The sequence below is a fragment of the Hirundo rustica genome, chromosome W, assembly GCF_015227805.2.
Source record: "Hirundo rustica isolate bHirRus1 chromosome W, bHirRus1.pri.v3, whole genome shotgun sequence".
Taxonomy (NCBI): domain Eukaryota; kingdom Metazoa; phylum Chordata; class Aves; order Passeriformes; family Hirundinidae; genus Hirundo; species Hirundo rustica.
Window position 1 is genome coordinate 9,320,160 of NC_053487.1, and position 19,716 is coordinate 9,339,875.

Genomic DNA, 19,716 nt, shown 5'->3' on the forward strand with positions numbered 1-19,716 from the left:
GTTAAATGCACCTTTGGGAAGTACCCATATAAATCCTAATTTTGTTCAGGTCAGCCCTTTTCCTCCTGGTCAGCTGAACAGGTAATATCGAGTTAGGCCTGCTGCTCCCCTCCCCCAAAAGGGGGGGGAGCTGGCCCAAGGCCTAGCCGGGCTCTATTGGCTCCCAGTGGGCTCTATTGGCTCCCAGCGGCAGGGGGGGGGGGGGTTGCAGCTTACCATCCGCCATCAGCTACTTTTTCAACTTCCCCAGAGCCCCCGGAGCAAGGAGGGATCTCTGCCGGGCCCCTGATAACAGCTATGGGCCCATTTGGGCCGAAGCCACTCAGATTGTCACCGAGGGGTGGGCAGAGCTCTCCCCGCCCCCTCTCCTCCCGTGATTCCAGACAGAGAAAGAGAGTAGAGGGAGGAAACCAGGCTGATCATGCAGCAGCAGAGAGACTGCTGCCAGGGGCAGAAATCACATGGCCACTGCAGGCCTGGGCAGATTTAACCCTTTCCTGGCAACATGAAGCTTCCAAGGTCTAACCCTTCCCTGAGAGAGAAAAGAAAGAGACAGTGGATGTAGGAAAGAGACCGCATGAAGTCAGTGGAGCAAGAATGAAAGAACTGATAAAGATTATTAGAAGAGGGATTGAGGATGTAGACATTTTTAACTGGACTTCCCTGGGGTAAACTATGGAGAAATGGACTGTTTCTTGTAACATCTTAATGTTGTTTGGAGGAATACTGGTTCTAGTCAAAAGTTGGGGATTGAGATAGTTGAGATTTAAGTGAGAATCTTGAAGTCCTTCGCTCCTGGGGTAAAAGAAGGTCTCTATTTCTTTTGAGATAGAGATGATTTTAGAGATAGAAGAAGAAAATCCTTGTTTTGTACTAGAAGAAACATTCTTAAACAGTACCTCAAATACACTGAGAGGCCCATGAGTAGCCAGGGGAAAGGCTGCTAATGGGTGGGACTGCACAGCCTGCAAAAATTCTGGGTGGTTGCATAATTTGTGACATTAAAAACCACCGGACTGTTTTTAGTCTTGTGACGAGTGTCTCCATAGGACTCTAGAGAGACTCCTCTCCCAAAGTGATGAAAAATGTTTAAATGGTGAAACTGACTGAAAATCACAGGTTGTGTCTCTCTATGTTGTTTTGTAGGAAAGTTAGCAGTTTGTAGGGGGAGGGGAGAATGTTTTGAAGTTTCATTCTGTTTTGTTTTTGGTTTTTTTTCAACTTTTCCATTCTTTTCGTTTGTGTTAATAAAACTATTTGTTTCTTTTTAAGCTTAAGCCTACTTTGCTTTCTCCTGATCTTCTCCCACAAAAAGAGAATAAACACTAAGACCACTACAGTAAATTTGGCAACCAGAATTTGGCGAATGTGAAACCACTACACCCCCTGAAAACATTGCAACATCCCATCTGATTTTCTCTTCATATCTCCTTCACCGGTCTTTTGACATCTGACAGAAGAAACAGTGTGGAGCAAAAATCTACCTGAATTTTTGTGCTACACAGGGAGTTGAGTTTTTGAGCAGAACCTTTAAATAACTGTGGTGTTTTTAGAAGAAAATATGACAGTATATGGGAAGTCCTGTTTAGGTGCCACAGGCTGGGAGCATAATGTTTTCTTCCTTAAATGTTACTGCAAAAGTCAGCAAAAAATTGCTGGAGTAATAGCATAGAAAGCTAGGAGATTTGTTGTCACAGCAGTAAATGAAAAACTGGATGACACTTCCTAACACTGTAAGTTTTGTAAAGTGCAATTTTTAAAGGAAATGGAGAGAGTTGGTTTTCGCTCAGAGGTTTTTATAATTTTCTACTGCTCATTTTACATGTCTGAACACAAAGGGACAGCTTCTATTTTGCCAGTGGGCAGGGTGCTGTAACCCTTTGTGGGGAGCTCCAGGAAAGGGTTGTGTCTGACGTGAAGCCAGGTGACTCCACTGAACAGAGCTTGGTCACCTTAGATCATCTGAAGATCTAGTTCATCCCTCACAGTCATTTTATGTAACTCATTAATAGGTAAAGATTTCATCCCATGTGGTCCTAAACCAAAATTAAGTCCTTCCTTTGGTGCCTGGTGAAATGAGTAGAGGAAGTAGAGCAGCACAGGGGAATTGCTGGGCATGGGGAGCGAGTCTGGGGCTCTTGGGCATCGAGGCTGCCTGTGCACTCCGTTGCTGTGGTTTAACTGTAGTCATTTTGGCAGCAACTTTAGTCAAACTGATGCACAAAACAGAATAAAGTCCTTCCAGTTTAGACTGGCATATTTGGATTTTAAGTGTTCGGTGTATACTTATACCCTGGAACCAGCCCTTTCTCAATTATAAGCATGTTCCCAGGGCTTACACTGATGAAAATTTGCTTGTAGACCGAGCCCAGGGGTGAGAACAAATACTTCTACTGGCTGTGCTGTCCATGAGCAGCTTTGTGTCCTGTTTCTCCCTGTGCCCTTTGGCCTGTCTGCTGCTGTGTGGTTTACCATCTCACCAGTGTAATAGACTATGAACACGAAGAAAAGTTCCAATAGGAATTTATTACATTGCAGCAGGCAAAGCAAAGGCAAATACAGCGCTGGACGGCAGGGGGAGTCTCGCTCCACCAACTGCCGTGAATTGGCAGGTTTTTCAGTCTTGCTTTTATCTTGCTTCTTTCCTCCGATGATGTATGTGTGACGTGTAGCTAGGAGGGTCTCTTTCTGTCTCTCGGTGGTCGCAGAGATGAAGGCTGTAGTTGTCCTCTTCCTTATATGGTAACTAAGCTGGAATTCCTGAAACTTAAAGTTGATTAAGCAAGTAGAGAGAGAGAACAGAAATGGGCAAAGGTATGTTTGCCTATAAGCTTAGATAGTAACATAGTAACTTCCTGTTATCTTGAGTTATTTGATCTCCAGTGAACAAAAAATAGTTAATGGTTATCACAATTCCCCCATTTCTCTTGTTCTTACTTATTTTTGTTCACTGTATCTTTGCAGCTCTTGTCTAGCTAACTCTAAAGTTTCTAAATTTTCTTCTTCAGGTATCTGATCATACTTAGTCCTAAGAAGTATAAGATGTGCTGCTTCCAGCCGGCTTTTCACTATAGTAATCAGTTTATTAAATATAGGTGGTCTAAAGTCTGCTTGCAAATATTTATCATGCCCTCCCCTGGGTGTCCAGTCAGAGGCGATTGTTTTACAGCCCCAATATCCACAAAAATATTCCCCAGGATAATTACAATATCCTTTACCATGATTTGAGCTTGGGCACATGTAAAATCCCGTTAGGTTCAGTACTTTTCCACAATGATCTATGTTGGTCAGATCACACAATCCTACTCTGAAACTGGGTGCTCCTACAGTAGTTACAGTTTGCAAAATCTCATTGTCATCCCATCGCCATAGTGACCATTTAAAGGGTTGGTGTGGTAGATTGTCTAAGGCATTAATCCCTCTCAAGTATAACATCAGCAAAAGAAAAGTAATCGGCTGGGTCACGTGGTGAGCATCATTGGGGGCATAGGAATGGGAGTATATTTGAGGATTGTTCTATTTCATAGACTGCAACCTGTCTCTCTGCCCAGGGTCCTTGCTCTTATTCCCATTCCTGAGGCAATTCCTCAAATATTGTTTTGTTGTCCCACTCTGGGGTTTCTTTCCTCCACAGCTTTTTACCCCTCTGCCTTTCCCGTCGACTCGGTTGCCTCGAGCCACGGGGGGTACCATCTTCTCGGCAGCAGGGATATTCTTCAGGAGGTCCCCGGGGGCGACTCTGTTGCCTCTTGACATAGGAATCCCAGTTCTGATACTTAACTGGGGGTGTATCACACCGGATTCCCTTTAGGCGTGTGCGGCAGGTGCAGTCAACAATTTCAGCTATGAACGGGATGGGTTCATTAGGGTGATAACAATAATATTTTGGTTCAATCCCTAATGCAAAAATCCTCCACCACTCTTCTGATTCTTCTACTAATCCCTCATATTTAACTTTATATTCTAGAATCTAATCAGTTATGTTCCGCTGCAGTACCCAACAGGGGCTGCAAATTCCTCTAGGGGGGGTTCCTCGCCTACAATGACTCCACCACCTGTCCCCGCAGATTTTACAAATATAACAAACAAAAGGATAACAATTGCACTCTGGGTCTCTACACCTTATCTTAACATCAGAGTTACAAATTAATCTTTCCTCCGTGTAGTGTGGTTCTGGTGCATATTCTACACGGTGTCCATTCATTGATGATCTCTCCTCTGGATCCGTAACTTCAGGTCTCTGGGATTGCTTGTCACCTGCCACTCAGGAGTCGGTTTGCTCACTGGCCCTTTAATTCTGCTAGCATGGGTCCCTCCCTTCTCTGCTGTTCTGACTGCAGTATCTGTAGTAAGCAATACAAGGTAAGGGCCCTCCCATTGTGGGGCCAAGGTTGTTTCTTTCCAGGACTTTATCATTACCCAATCTCCTGGTTGCACCTGGTGCAGTTTCAAATCTAGTGGGGGTCTCTGAGCTAACCTTCCCTTTTTCTATAGATTTTCCCTATATTTCATTAGGCTGGTAATGTATACATTCATATTTTGATCCCTCAACTTTGGATGATCTTGCGGTTCCTCTATATTGTAGGGCATTCCATACAACATTTCAAATGGAGATATTCCCATATCTGATCTAGGTTGTGTCCGGATATTAGCAATGCTAATGGTAGGCATTTTACCCATGACAGTTTGGTCTCAATCACGAGTTTGGTCAATTGTTTTTTAATTTCCCCATTCATTCTTTCTACTCTTCCCGAACTTTGGGGGTGCCAGGGGGTGTGATAATCCCATTGTATTCCCATTATTGCCATGGTTTCCTTAATTATTTTGGATGTAAAGTGAGGGCCTCTGTCCGAGTCAATGGTTTCCATGACCCCATATCTGGGAATAATCTGCTCTAATAGGGTCTTGATCACTGTTTGTGCCGTTGCCCTTGCCGTAGGGAATGCCTCTACATAATGGGTTAGGTGATCCACTATTACCAATAGATATTTATACCTCCCAGTCTTTGGTAACTCAGTAAAGTCTAGTTGGATGTTAGCAAATGGCCGGTATGCTGTAGGTCGTCCCCCCCATTAAGGTTTTTCTTAAATTGGCCTTATTTACTTTTAGGCAGGTAACGCACCCCCTCACTACCTGCTTTGCCAAGTCATCTGCCCCAATACACATATGTTTGGTGGCGAATTGATCTACCAATGCTTGTGCCCCCCAATGTGTTTTGCTATGTATTCTCCTCATAATATCCATAGCTATGGATTTAGGCAGTACAGTTCTATTATCCTCTGGAAGTCGCCATTCCCCTTCTGGGTCTTCTCTCAACCCCATTCTTTTCATTTTTTCTTTTTCCTGCATAGTAAAACTATATATCTTTTGCAAATTCCCTCTGCTAGTCTCACGCTCTTTTCTTTCAGCCTTCGGATCTTTCTGGGGGGTAGATTGTGACGTCTGCAAAGCAGCCCTTCTTGCTTCCTGATCTGCTGCATTATTTCCCCTGCTTTTAAAATCCAATCCCTCTTGATGCCCTTTCAGGTGAACAACAGCAATTTTCCTAGGTCCCCTCAAGGCCTTCAGCAGTTTCCTGATTAGATCCTGGTGAACCAGGTTTTTTTTGTTGTTTTTTTTTTGTTTTTTTTTCCCCTGGGAGTTTATCAACCCCTGTTCTTCCCATATTTTCCCAAAAGTGTGTATAATCCCATAGGCATATTTTGAGTCAGTATAGATGGTACCTGATTTATCTTTTAACAACTGCAATGCCCGCAGTACAGCATAAAGTTCACAGGCCTGCGCCGACCAAGATCCACTTAGAGGGCCTGATTTGATAACTGCAAGTCCTTCTCCCCCAACTATTGCATAGCCAGAGACCCTTTTTCCATTAATTACTCACGATGAGCCATCTACAAACAACCTATCCCCCTCTGGGGAGATGGGGTACTGTTTAACCCTTATCGGTGTCTCTGGATCTTTAATGATTACCGAGAAGGGGGGTATATTCAACCTTCCTACACTATCAGGAGTGTACCATACTTCTGAGTTAATTTTTTCCTCATCCTCTACCCTCAAGGGACAGAGTTTTATTTTGATTTCTTCATTTACTACTTTTATATTAATACCCATTTCTATAATTAAGTCTCTCCCTAACAAATTATAATCTGCTTCTGGTACCAGCAGAAGGTTCCCTATTCCCATTTTGGACCTCGATTCCACCAGTACATTCTTAATAACAGGGACTTCAAAGGGCTCCCCCTTCGCCCCTACCACTTGAGCAGTTTCCTTTGATATCTTACATCCCTCCGGTAGTACCTGGACTGTCGATCGCTCAGCTCCAGTATCTACTAAAAACTCAAATTCCTGCTGCTGAGGACCTATTTTTAATTTTATCAAGGGCTCCTGATGTTTCCGTGTCCCCAGCAAATGAAGCCCCTGACTCCTTCAGTCCTCTTTGAAGACTCTCTCATCCCTCAGCCGCTTCCTGCAGTTTCTCCGAAAGTGTCCTTTATTTCCACAGTAGAAACATACGCCTCCATCCTTTTTCTCTACCCAGAGAACCCCTCCCCCATTTCTCTGGGCCACTTGACTTGTTTTGGGAGGGGCATCAATTCTCCTAGTTTCCCTTACTGCTGCCACCATCATTCTTACTTGTCTCTTGTGACTCTCTTCATCTCTTCTCACATATACCTTCTGTGCTTCCTTCAATAGCTCATCCAGGTCTCTATCTTGCCAATTATCTAATTTTTCTAACTTCTTTCTGATATCTTCCCACGATTTAGCCACAAATTGTGTTTTTAGTAGTGCTTGCTCTAACGGTGTCTCAGGATCTAAGCCCGAGTACATCTGCAGGTTTTTTCTCAAGCGTTCTAGCTAGTCCATAGGTGTCTCCTCCTTTTTCTGTCTCTCATTAAATGCTTTGTTGATGTTCTGCCCCCTAGGCACCGCTTCCCGGATCCCCTGTACTATTATCCCCCTCAGATCCTGCATATTGATTCTGTGATCCTGCTGCTGATGATTCCAATTGGGATCCTGCAAAGGCCACTTGGTGTCTGCTAAAGGTCCTTGTGCATGTTGTGAATCCCATATCCGCATCCCCACTCGTCTAATCATATTTCTTTCCTCGGCCGTGAAGAGAATATTCAATATGGCTTGCAACTCGCCCCAAGTATAAATACTGGGTCCCAAAAATTGGTCCAGTCTCTCGGCCACCCCCAAAGGATCTTCCAGGAGGCTCCCCATCTCCCTCTTAAATTCCCGAACATCCCCAGAACTCAAAGGTACTGAAACAAACCCTATCGCTGGGTGAGGTCCCTGCCCCCCCCCCCCCACAGGCATTTCTCTTAGGGGATATAGGTTATGCTGTCTAGCCCGACCTCGGGTTATGGGTCCCTGCACTTCCTCGGGGGGGTCGGGATTACTTCCTGCTTCCTGAGGCTCCATTGGAGGTGCATCTGGAATCTGGGGGTTCTGAGGGGGTATGTAAGGAGGTGGGATTAGTAAGGCTTCTTCCTCTTTACTCCTGTCTTTCTTTCGTCCTCCCTCTTTGAGGGGAAACAGGAGCACTTCACCCCCCAGGTCTTATAACCCATACATTAGCATATTCACTTTCTTCCTGACTAACAGGAATTTTAGTGTTTACCCACAAGTTGAGTTTTTGCCTCACCCAATCTTCTGATGATCCAAAAATAGGCAAAAAAAATATTCCAGGAAATCTCCTTTCCACCCCATACTACCACACAATAATGGATCATTTTAGCTTTATCTTTACCCCCTGTGTTAGGGTAATGTTTCCAATTGTCTAATATGAACCCCAGTGGGCTATCTCTAGGCACTGGGGGGAGTTTTATGGGAATAGAGGGCCTGCTCTTCCCCTGTCCCATCTTCTGGAGTGCCCTCACACAAGTGTGGTGCAGAAATCACTCGCTTCCCCTTGTTCGTGGCTCACGCCCTCTCGGACAATGAGAACCACACTACTGAGGGTCCACAATCACTTGGAAAATCTGAGCTGCCGGTTCTCCTCTCACACACACACACACACTCGCAGCACTCCAGGATACCCGACCCAGACCGAACGGAATCTTCCACACAGATACTCACGCGTCTTGCGTCTTCTTCCGGACCTTTGTGCGCAAAGTTTATAGGGTCTGCTGGCTTCCTTTGCCTAATGCTTTGAATTTAGGTTCGTCGGTCCAACCGAGACAGGAATCGGGTCTACCAGGGCCGCCGACTGATCGGCAGGGCGCCCCCCAGGCAGAACCAAAAGTCCTATCTTGCAGGTGGATCCGAGTCACGGCACCAAATTGTAATAGACTATGAACACGAAGAAAAGTTCCAATAGGAATTTATTACATTGCAGCAGGCAAAGCAAAGGCAAATACAGCGCTGGACGGCAGGGGGAGTCTCGCTCCACCAACTGCCGTGAATTGGCAGGTTTTTCAGTCTTGCTTTTATCTTGCTTCTTTCCTCCGATGATGTATGTGTGACGTGTTGCTGGGAGGGTCTCTTTCTGTCTCTCGGTGGTCGCAGAGATGAAGGCTGTAGTTGTCCTCTTCCTTATATGGTAACTAAGCTGGAATTCCTGAAACTTAAAGCTGATTAAGCAAGTAGAGAGAGAGAACAGAAATGGGCAAAGGTATGTTTGCCTATAAGCTTAGATAGTAACATAGTAACTTCCTGTTATCTTGAGTTATTTGATCTCCAGTGAACAAAAAATAGTTAATGTTTATCACACCAGAGTCTGTAGGATATAACTGTGGGTCAGCACACCCAGCACAGATGCACTGGCAGGGCTTTCTCTTCTTGTTTTCCCTGTGTTCTTAGGAACTTCACCACTTTGTCAAAGCAGATTGGAAGTTGCTAACAGGTTTACAGAGTTGTGACAGATAAACAAAACACGTTCAGTGTCATTGTATAAACTTCATCTCTTTTAGAAACCAGCAGAATCCAGACAGTTTGTGTAGCTGTGACCTTTACAGAGATGACTGATCTAGTGACTCAGCCTGGTCACAGGAAGTGAGGACTTCTAGGCTCCAGTGCTGTCAATGCCATTCCAGCAGTTTGCAGGAGCAGTTTGAATTTCTCAGCCAAGTGAGTGGGAAGGGGGTGCTCACCAACATCTCTTTTTCAGAACATGCCTAGAAAATGAAGAGGTTCCTGTGTTGGCCTGAATATCACTCTGCTGATAAGGTTTTTTGCATCTTGATGGCTGCTGCTCATCTTTTTCTCCTGACAGGTACAATAATTCTGCTCAGGATTAATCACACAGATGGTACTGTCAGCAGGCTCTGGGCATCCCTCAGCCCAGAGAGTGTCTGATGGTGTCCTGGTTTGTGCACACACAGTTTATCCCCACAGGAGCTTACTTTCCTTGTGCTCTACCCCAGAGCAGCAGTTGTTCTTAATCTGGCCCTTTCCCTTCAGCCATTACCAGGGTCCCTGAAGCACAATGGCCAGAGACCTACAAGTCTGGACATGTTGCATACCCTCTCCTGGGATGCTGGTCCAGTCTGGGCTGCAGATGAGTCAGTACAAGTAAGAAAATATGTCAAGGAGTGAGATGTCATGTTTTGATTACATCACAGCCGTCATCCACGTTTGGAGGTGAAAAGGCTGGTGGTTTTGTCATTATTCAGTTCTTTCCCTCCTGGGTCTTTCACATTCCTGCATGGTTTTTTTCTAGTTTTACTTTGGTCATTGTAAAGTAGAAGCTGTGCAGTTGCTCCTTGGTGTCCTGGGAAAAGCACAAAGCTACTGACGAAACCAAGTTCTGCAGTAATAATTCAGGCCCCGAGTTCAACATGGTAAGCTGTGTGTTGTGAACATGCTCAGCATCCTTTCACTCCACCATAAATCCCAGCAAAACAATAACTAGTTCTGTGCTGGGTTTTATATTTCTTTCCTTCACTTCACTTCAAGAACAATGCAGGGCACAGAGATAATTCATGCCTCTAAAATGCACCTTGTAGGACTGGGGTCACTTCCAGCACACAGGGCTGTTGAGGAAAACTCAAACTCTTTCCTAAGAAAACCTTCATAATAAAAAGACTGAATTAACATCTAGCTCCTGCCAAATCTATCAACTTTTTCTCAGCTTTGGTTGAGAAAATTGGACACCCAAACTGATACTGGACCATGTGGACTCTAGAGCTGAACTATGTATTGATTTCTATTTGACACGTTGTCCTAGGTTACAATGTAAGATGTGCCCAAAGTATGTATTCTATCACCATCTACATGAGCTGTTGAAACTAGGTTGGGCAGTGTTTCCCTTGCCCCCTCCCTCCAGACTACCTTCTGTTAATGGCCCATCAGTGCCCTGCTGCATGACTCATAGGTAACTCCCTCCAGAAGCTATCTCTGTTTAATGGGCAATCAAGGACCCATTGTAAGACCGATAAAATGATATCAGCCCATTGTGAGATGCTCCGCCCAGGGGGAGGAGCCAAGCATTCCCACCTGGATATAATGTGGGATTTGGGACAGCACAGGCATCTTTACCCACTGGATTCCCAGAGGACAAGAGCTACCAGACCTTTCTGCAGGAACACTGCTTCAACAAGACCACCTCATCTGGACTGCTACCACCATGGTTTCAGGTTGTATTCTGACTCTGTCAGTGATCTTTTGTACTATTGCATGTGTTTTATTTTATTTTACCTTTTTATTTCTCTCCTATTAAATTGTTTTTTCTGACTTGGAGTCTCTCGCTGGTTTTGCCTTCAAGCCAGCACACACGTCTTGAGGACTTTCTTTACTTTTGCAGAGTTAAACTTGTGTTTTTACTGGTAGCAGGAGTGGTCTCAAATTTCAAAGGTAGCAGAAATGAGAAATAGAATAAGTTTTCAATTTTTTTAATCATAATTCAGGGAGGTACTCAAATGAGGACATAGGGCAGCTTTTCCTTTGGAAGTGGCACTTTATTTCCCCTTTTCACTCTTTCCCAATGCTATTTGCTTACAGAAGCATGCTATCTGCATGGAGAATGCCTGGATTTACTGGGAAGGAATGATAAATATGTGTCCAAGTGTGTGTTCTCATCCTCTCACTGACAGTCTGCATCTCTTCCTCCCCCTACCTCACCCACACACTGCTTTCTGGTTTTCTTCTTTATTTTAAATAATCTGAGAGAGAGATGAATATATTGTGAGGCTGGGGAGGGCTTGGTGTGCACAGGTGCTGGAAGAAAACCACATCCCCTTAGTTCTGTATCCTTCTGTTTTCTTTTGAGGAGTCAGTTTCCTTTGTCTCTAGGGCATTTAATTAATTAGATACTTCTGGCTTCTTGTTTTCTGTGTATTCCTGAGCCTGTCAAATGGTGTTAGTGTTGGTAGATGCTCTGTGGATGGAACATCCAGGTCTGTCTTGCAGCTCAATGAGCTAAAGCCCGCATATCTTTTTCCAAATAACGAGTCAGCAAATACCCATCGTGCCAGGTCATGTTTCTGACCTACTGCAGGCAATAGGTTTGAAATAGCGATGTGGCAGTTTGCTCCTGGGCTTGCCAGTGTCTTGGTGGAAGAGTAAAGCAGAGTAGATTAGTTCACTGATTTCCAAAGTTTACTGCTATCTCAGATACAAAAGGCCTGAGTAAAGAGGAGAGATGTCCAAATGGAAATCTAAGATTCATCAAGCATGGGAAAAGCAGGTGTCATGGGTTGGCCTAGTTTGGTTTTTAGTTAGGGAGGAATGTGGAGTGTTTTTTCCCTGTCAGGACTTTGAAATTGCTTTAGAAAGGACAGGGACCTATCAGAAGGCTAGTTTGGGATATTGGCATCTGTTTTGACCACTGAGAATGTCAAATGTGACTTTGGGAAGTACCTATATATAAACCCTGACTTCTTGCAGGTCAGCCCTTTTTTCCTCCTGGTCAGCACAACAGATAACCTTGAGTTGGGGCCTGCTGCTCCCCCCCCCCCCCCCCTTTTGGGGAGGAGGGAGCTGGCCTTGAGGCCTGGCCAGGCTCCTGATAACAACTACAACTATGGCCCTGTTTAGACCGAGGCCGGCCCGATTGTCCACGAGGGGTGGGCAGAGCTTCCCCCCCCAGTGATTCCAGACAGAGAAAGAACCAGGCTGGACTGAAGACGTCACATGGCCACTGCAGGCCTGGGCAGATTTAACCCTTTCCTGGCAACATGAAGCTTCCAAGGCCTAACCCTTCTCTGAGAGAAAAAAGAAAGGGACAGAGCGAACATAGAGAAGAAACAGCATGAAGTCAGTGGAGCGAGAGTGAAAGGACTATTGGGACAGGGGGTTGAGGAGTTTGCCATTCCATTTTAGGCTGGACTTCTTATTGAGCCATGGAAATGAACTTTATATGTAGATTATCTCTTTAAATCATGGGAAAGATATGCATTTGGGGAGATGATTGTTTAGATTTGTGTGTGTGGATTTGAGCAAAGGTGTTTGTGATGGACTAAGTGATATTAATCCCGTAAGATACTTGAACAGAGATAAAGATGAGAAGCACTCTGTGCCAGTGAAGAAGATATCTCTGTTCCTTGAGATGAATAATCCTTTGCCTTTGGAGTTATTCATCTTTAAAAGCTGACACCCCAGTATGCAAGAGTCTAAGACCCATGACCCATAAGCAGCTTGTGAAACTGCTAATAGGAGGGGTCCCAAAGGCAGGTTTCCCCGGGTGGCTGTTTTTGTGACGGTTAAAACCCACAAGAGAACTGTTCTAGGTTGTCAGTGGGATCCATGACTCTAAGAGAGACTCTTCTCCTAAAGAATTAGTGAAAGACTATTTTCAAATGGTGAAACTGAAAATCACAGGTTTTGTCTCTTTATGTTGTTTTTGGGAAAGTTAACAGTTTGTAGGAGGAGGGAAGAGTGTTTTGAAGTTTTATTCTGTTTTGGTTTAGTTTGGTTTTTTCCAATTTTTCTTTTCCATTCTTTTAGTGTGTGTTAATAAAACTATTTGTTTAGCTTTAAGCTTGAGCCTGCTTTGCTTTTCTCCTAATCTTTCTCCCACAAAAAGAGAATAAACACTAAGACCACTACACTAAATTTGGCAATCAAAATTTAACGAACATGAAACCACTACATTAATTGTTGTTTCTGCCCAATTATTGAATTAAAACCATTACAGCAGGCTTGCTGTTTTTACAGCTTTCTGTGCATCCCAGGAACAAGAAGGACTGTGCTCTGTCAAAGCAGGTTGCAAGACAGTTTGATCTTTGGAACAGCTGGTCCATCTTTCTTGCTCCCCATCCTACTCCGTGAGTGTGAGATCCTCCTGGCTCAGCTCCCTACCACCCTTGAGCACTCTGCCTCTGTTGAGGAGGCACAACCATTTCCTAGATCATGAGGTGACACTAAAACACCTCTGAAGAATATTCAGGGGCTGGAGGTCTGAGCTGAAGACTGAAAGTTCTGAGCTTAGTCTGCAAGAGCCAAACCTGGAGAGATGACTCACAGCTGGATTTCAGTTGCTTCATTGTCCACTTGCTCCAGTTTGACCCTGTACTGACTTCACAGCCTATGGCTTAGTGCAAAGGGGAGAATCAATTCTGTGTCTAGCAAGTAGAAGCTTAGGTACTGTGGCATGCCTGCTCAGAAGGAGCTTTTGACTTCAGCTGTCCTTTGAACTTCACAAGACAATTTGAAGTCATTTAGGATAAAAATAGGAGACTTCATGTTATTACCAGCCCCTGTTTCTGTTATTGTCCATGGATGAATTGTCATTGATTTGTGTGAGTCAGAGATGGACTGTTATATTTTGAGCATGGGTGAGTCTACTTAACTTGAACTACAGTAGAGAAAACAATGTTTTATGTATGAAGCATGATCTTATCCTGTCACCCTGGTTTTTCTGAGTTTTTCTAAAGCCTTTTGATTGTTCATAAGATGGAGTCAGTCTTTTTAGCTTCTGTACAATATTAGGAGCAGTTTTTGCCTTTTCTCACACATGTAACATAAACAAATCCTTTGTTTTCATTCCCTGTCCTTTGTTTGCATATTTCTAACCTGAAAACAATTGTAACTGACAGTTGGTCTGGCCATTTGGCTGGGAGGTGATAACTCCAGAAGCCAATCCACAGCCAGACCCACAAATGTATAAAAAGTAAGAAATAAACAGGCAGAGGGGCTCTCGGCCTTGGCTCAGCCTTGGGCTCTCTCGGGGGAACATCTCTGCCCTGCAAATCTCTCGTCTCCCTGTGGTTGCTTTGCGTGTCGCGATCACACTTATCCTGCTTCTTTCTGACCACGCTTCTTATTTATAGACATTTGGCCTTGTATTCATATGTTGAATTTATTTCTCTTAGAGCTGGAATGTCAAGTCTCTGACAGTCATGTCAGTGTGAAGTAAAAAACACCAATTACCAGCCTCACAAGGAAATGGTACTTTTGGGGCAGAATATTGTGATCCTGCTTTTCTTTCAGCACCCAGGCCTGTAATGCAAAAGGATGATTCGGCTCACTGCAATTTTCTGGTGTGTGTGTGTAAAAATTCACAGTGCCAGAGATTTACATACAAAAAGGAGAGAGGAGTAAAGGGAGAGGCCATGGGGCATTTCCCCCAGGGTCTCTCAAATTGTTGGAGGGCACAGCTGAGAGGAATGACAAGATTTGTCTTTACAAACAAACCCTGGGTCTGCTGGTAGATAAAACTAGCACTAAGAGATAAGAGAAACAATGGGAAGGATTCTATTGATTGATGAATGGAAAAGAAGATACTTGCCTTTACAAACAAACCATAGGTTTGTTTGTAAATGAAATTTAATATTGAAAGATGAAAGCAACAATGGGGAAAACCCATAAATCCCATAAAAATTAAAAATTAGCGGGGGGGTTATACATTAAAAGGGGAATCTTAAGCATTTTGGGAAGTCTGTACCTCTCAAGTACCTCAGCCAATGGGGAAAGAGAGAGGGAAATGCGGCTGGGAAATTAGGATAAAAAGGAGGCTGCGTCCTCTGAAAAACTGAGAGACCCCAGGGGAAATGCCCCATGGCCTCTCCCTTTATTCGAATAAAGTAAAAGGACTCCTCTGTTTCCTTTTTGGACATAAACCTCTGGTGTTCGTGGATTAATTTTCCTAACAATTTGGGGGCTCTTGTCCGGGATATTTCCACCGTCCAGGGCAGCGGGCAGCGAGCAGAGCTGAAGGTGCGCCTCACCCAGTTTCGGTGATCAGCTCCCCTTGGTGGCGGCTGGCACCGGGCGATCGATTGGGTTCCCGAGACTGTCCAGGAGACAGACAAGTGACGGACCAGGGGGTCCGTGAGGAGTCTGCATGGAAGGACCACTGAAAATCTCACCAGCGAGTTAAATGGGATCTTCGGGGAGCAAACCTGGGAGGGCGCCCATGGAGGGCAGCACAGGTAAACCTGAGAGGGCACCCATGGAGGGTAGCGCAGGTGAAACACAGCACCCATGGAGGGTTGCCAGGGTAAAGCCGGGAAGGGGCCCCGGCAGAAGGGATGACAATCCCATAATACCCCCGGAGACTCCCTTGGGTGTCGGGGACTTACCCCAACATTGAGGTGGTTTCAGGGTCTTTGCTCCCCTGCACAGCTCCGAGCCGAGCCGAAGGAAGAGACGGAGTTCTCAGGTTTAGATTTTTCAAGGTTGCATACTTCATTTATTGTTTCTTATCTTACAATTTTCTCGGAGTCCGACAAGATGTTCGCAGCTGCATGGATTCCTCACGTCTCCCCCTCCTGTTTGAACCAAAAACAGCTTCTTGGCCACCTTGTCCATGGCTTGCCGTATACATAGAAACAAACACGGCAAAATCATGAGAAGGATTACAAGCCCTACTAAAATATATATAACTATCTTCAAAATTTCCTTCCACAATGGTGAAAGGTCAAACAAATTGAACAAACCATCCATCCATGACCCAGTTACCTCTCCAAGTTTGTTGACACTCTCCTTCAATTGTCTGATGTTTTCATGAATGGATTTGGAATGATCCGACAAATTCATGCAGCACATTCCCTCAAATTCCTCACACCCATGCCCGTGGGTCAGCAAAAGATAATCGATCGCTGCCCTGTTTTGGAGGCTTGCTCGTCTTACACTATCAATGTCTAACAACATGTCACTCAGTGCAAGAGAGACAGCTCGGGCATGTTTGCTCAACCAACAACCCACGTGATCCAATTGTGTCAAGGCTGCTCCTGACGCTGCCTGTGGTGAAAAAATTGCAACTGCAATTCTCTGAGCCTTGCTCCATGTGTGAACATCATCATCACAATTTGGATCATACATCTGAACCGATCTTTTCCCTCTCTGTTTTAGTTTTCTCATCAGTGTCATGTCGGGTGTTAGCAATGAAAGCATTCCAATGCTGCAAGGACCACCTGTGGCATTTGCAGGAATTGCGGGCCAAATTTTGTCCCCACAAATGAAAAAATTTCCCCTCGGCAACTGAGCTGGAACATGATTGGATGGTTTCTTCAGCATCTTAGTGTAATTACACCAAGATGATGAATTTCTGTAAAAACTGAGGTTTGGGGTGACGTCTACAGTTCTATTTTTTGTCACTCCAGAAAGGCCAAATTTCACACAGAATTGCATTTGGACCGATCCAAGAATTTCCAATTCCTGGGGTTCAAAAGGAGCCGCAGGAAGGAATTTCGTCCAAACATCCCATTGGCCCACTGGATCTACAATGGACTTTGAAATCTTTGGAGGGATGTTTTCTGGAATCGGCCATTTGCTCACTGGCAACCCCACTAAACAAGTTGAAAAAGGTTTCCCTGGTCTTGAGTGAGTCAGGCAGATGGTGTCCAAACCTGATGCATTGGCTAGAGTTTCCCAAACATTCTCTTTTGGTTGAGCCACGGGCAAAACTGCCGCATTGCTCAAGGCAACCAAGGAGAGAATGAGACATAAGGATAGTTCTTTCATTTTCAATGCCTTCTTTTCCCTGGGAATCCCTAGAAATGCAACACCACCCAAGCCCCCAAGAAAACAAGTCCCAAAGTCTCTTTTGCACGTAGAACGAAAGGATGTCTGCTGTCTTGACACCGGCTCACGTCTGCGTGCCCACTTCTCTTCCTCCAGTCTTGGGGTCTGTCTCTGCTTGCGTCTGGACTCGGTACGGTTTCACGTGCCTCGCCGCCAGCCCAACTGCTGTGAAAACACAAGCAAATCCCTTGCCCCAAGTTATTAATTTGAATGGCCCTTCAATTTGTCGTGTTTCTGGGTTTCTGACCAAAACCAAAGGATTTTCCTTCAGTTTTGCTCTCGTGCTGTTTGAAAAATGCCTGATGATTGGTGGAGTTGGCTCTGCAAAAGAGCAATTTAGAAAATTCAACACATACAAGGCTTTATTCAAGCGCATGTATGGTGTTGCGTCTGCTTCTCCTCTTTTTTGTCTGTCCAAAAGGGATTTTAATGTTTGATGTGTCCTTTCAATGATTGCTTGACCTGTTGGAGAGTGTGGGATACCAAAGGTATGATGGACACCCCACCTCTTCAGGAATTTGTCAAGCACTTTCCCTATATGTGTTGGTCCATTGTCTGTTTTGATTTCTTGTGGCATGCCCAAAGATGCAAATGCCTGCAAGAAATGTCGACAAGCATGTTGTGCTGTCTCACCTGTGTGCAATGATGCGAAGACTGCACCTGAAAATGTGTCAACTGAAACATGAACATTTTTGAGTTTCCCAAAAGATGGATATTTCGTGACATCAGTTTGCCATAACTGCAAACTGTGCAATCCTCTTGGATTGACTGCTCCCATGGAAGCAGGAGGTTGAACAAGCTGACAATCAGGGCAAGCACTAATGATTTCCCTTGCCTGACTTTTGGAAATGTGAAAAGTGTCCATTAGTGCTTGAGCATTCTGATGAAAGAATGCATGACTCAATTTTGCTTGTTCAAAAATGTTCGGTAAAGTCCTTGAAATTGTCATGGTCAATTTGTCTGCATGCGCATTGCCTTCTGCTAAAAAACCTGGAAGAGAAGAATGTGCTCTGATGTGCGAGACAAAATATTTATGTTTTCTGTTTTGCAACAATGTCCTCATGCACAATAGATATGAATATAAATTTTCATTGTCAACTTCTCTCAAGAGTGAACCCTCAAGTCTTTTGACCACATTAGCTACATAAGCTGAATCTGTGATCAAATTAAAAGGTTGCTGGGACAGTTCAAAAGCTCTGACCACTGCTGCTAATTCCACTATTTGTGGTGACCCTTGTACTATTCTTATATCTGATTTCCACTCCCCTGTGATGTCATCCTGCCATGTACTTACTGATTTGTGAGTTTTTCCAGAGCCATCGGTAAATACTGTTATTGCATCCAATGGCACCTCACTTATTTTTGGCTTTTCTCTGAGACTTAATTTTGCTTTCAACAGCTTGTGGCTTGGGAAATGAATAGTACAAACACCTGAGTAATCTAACAATGCAATCTGCAAGTCTTCTGATTTCTGCAATGCCCAATCAAAATAATCTTTTTTCAAAGGCGGGTAAATTGTTTTAAAGTCTTTGCCTGCCATTGTTTGCAGCCTGGTCCTAGCTTTGATGATGATCTGAGCTATCATTTCCAGACTTGAGAGGATCGTCCTCGGAGACCTGTAAGATAAAAAAATCCACTCCAAAATCAACAATGGGTCTTTTTGTGATGAATCCCACTGAAAAATCAACCCATATAACTGTATTTTTTCCCCCAACACTGCAAGAAAGAAAGGTAAAGATGTTACAAAACGATGTGCCTGTCTCTGCTGGAGGGCTCCAGCAATTTTCTCAAGGGCTTCCCGAGCCTCAGGAGTGAGGCTCCTGTGGGATTTGATGTTACTGTCCCCTTTCAAAAGATTGAACAACGGTGCAAGTTCATCATTTGTGATCCCCAAGATGGATCTCATCCAGTTGACCTCTCCCAAAAGTTGTTGCAAATCCTGTAAGTTGTTAACTTCTGTTCTAATTTCAATTTTCTGTGGTTTCACTGTTTGTTCAGTGATTTTCCATCCTAGGTATTTCCAAGGTGCAATTTCCTGGATTTTTGAAGTGGAAATTTCCAAACCTGCATTCTGCACCTCTGTGATCACACAGTCACGAGCCCTCTGCAATTCCTGTTGTGTCGGGGCAGCAATGAGCAGATCATCCATGTAATGAATGATTTTTGCTCCTGGATGTTTCTCTCAAGCTGGACACAGTGCCCGTGCAACAAACCATTGGCAGATGGTCGGAGAGTTCTTGAGACCTTGAGGAAGAACAACCCAATGGTATCTCTGCAGAGGCTCCTCCCTGTTGACGCTTGGGATGGAAAAGGCAAATCGAGGAGCATCATCTGGATGAAGTGGGATGCTGAAAAAACAATCTTTGAGATCAATGATCACCAGTGGCCAATCTCTCGGAATCATTGAGAGAGATGGAAGCCCCAGCTGAAGTGGTCCCATTTCCTCAATGACCTCATTGATTTTTCTGAGATCATGAAGCAATCTCCATGAGCCAGGGGCTTTCTTGCGAACGACAAAAACTGGGGAATTCCAGGGACTGTTTGTCGGTACAATGTGTCCCTTTTCCAATTGTTCCCTGACCAAGTTTTTGAGAGCACTCAATTTTTTCCTCTCAAGGGGCCACTGATCCACCCAGACAGGATTGTCTGTTTTCCAGGTCAGTTTCAAAGTGATGAGTGCCACAGTGACCCCCACTAAAAATCCACTTCCAACCTCACGCCCCATTGCACTAAAATGTCCCTTCCCCACACTGTGATGGGTCTTTGCACAACAAATGGGCGAATGATTGCAGTCTTACCTCCTGGCCC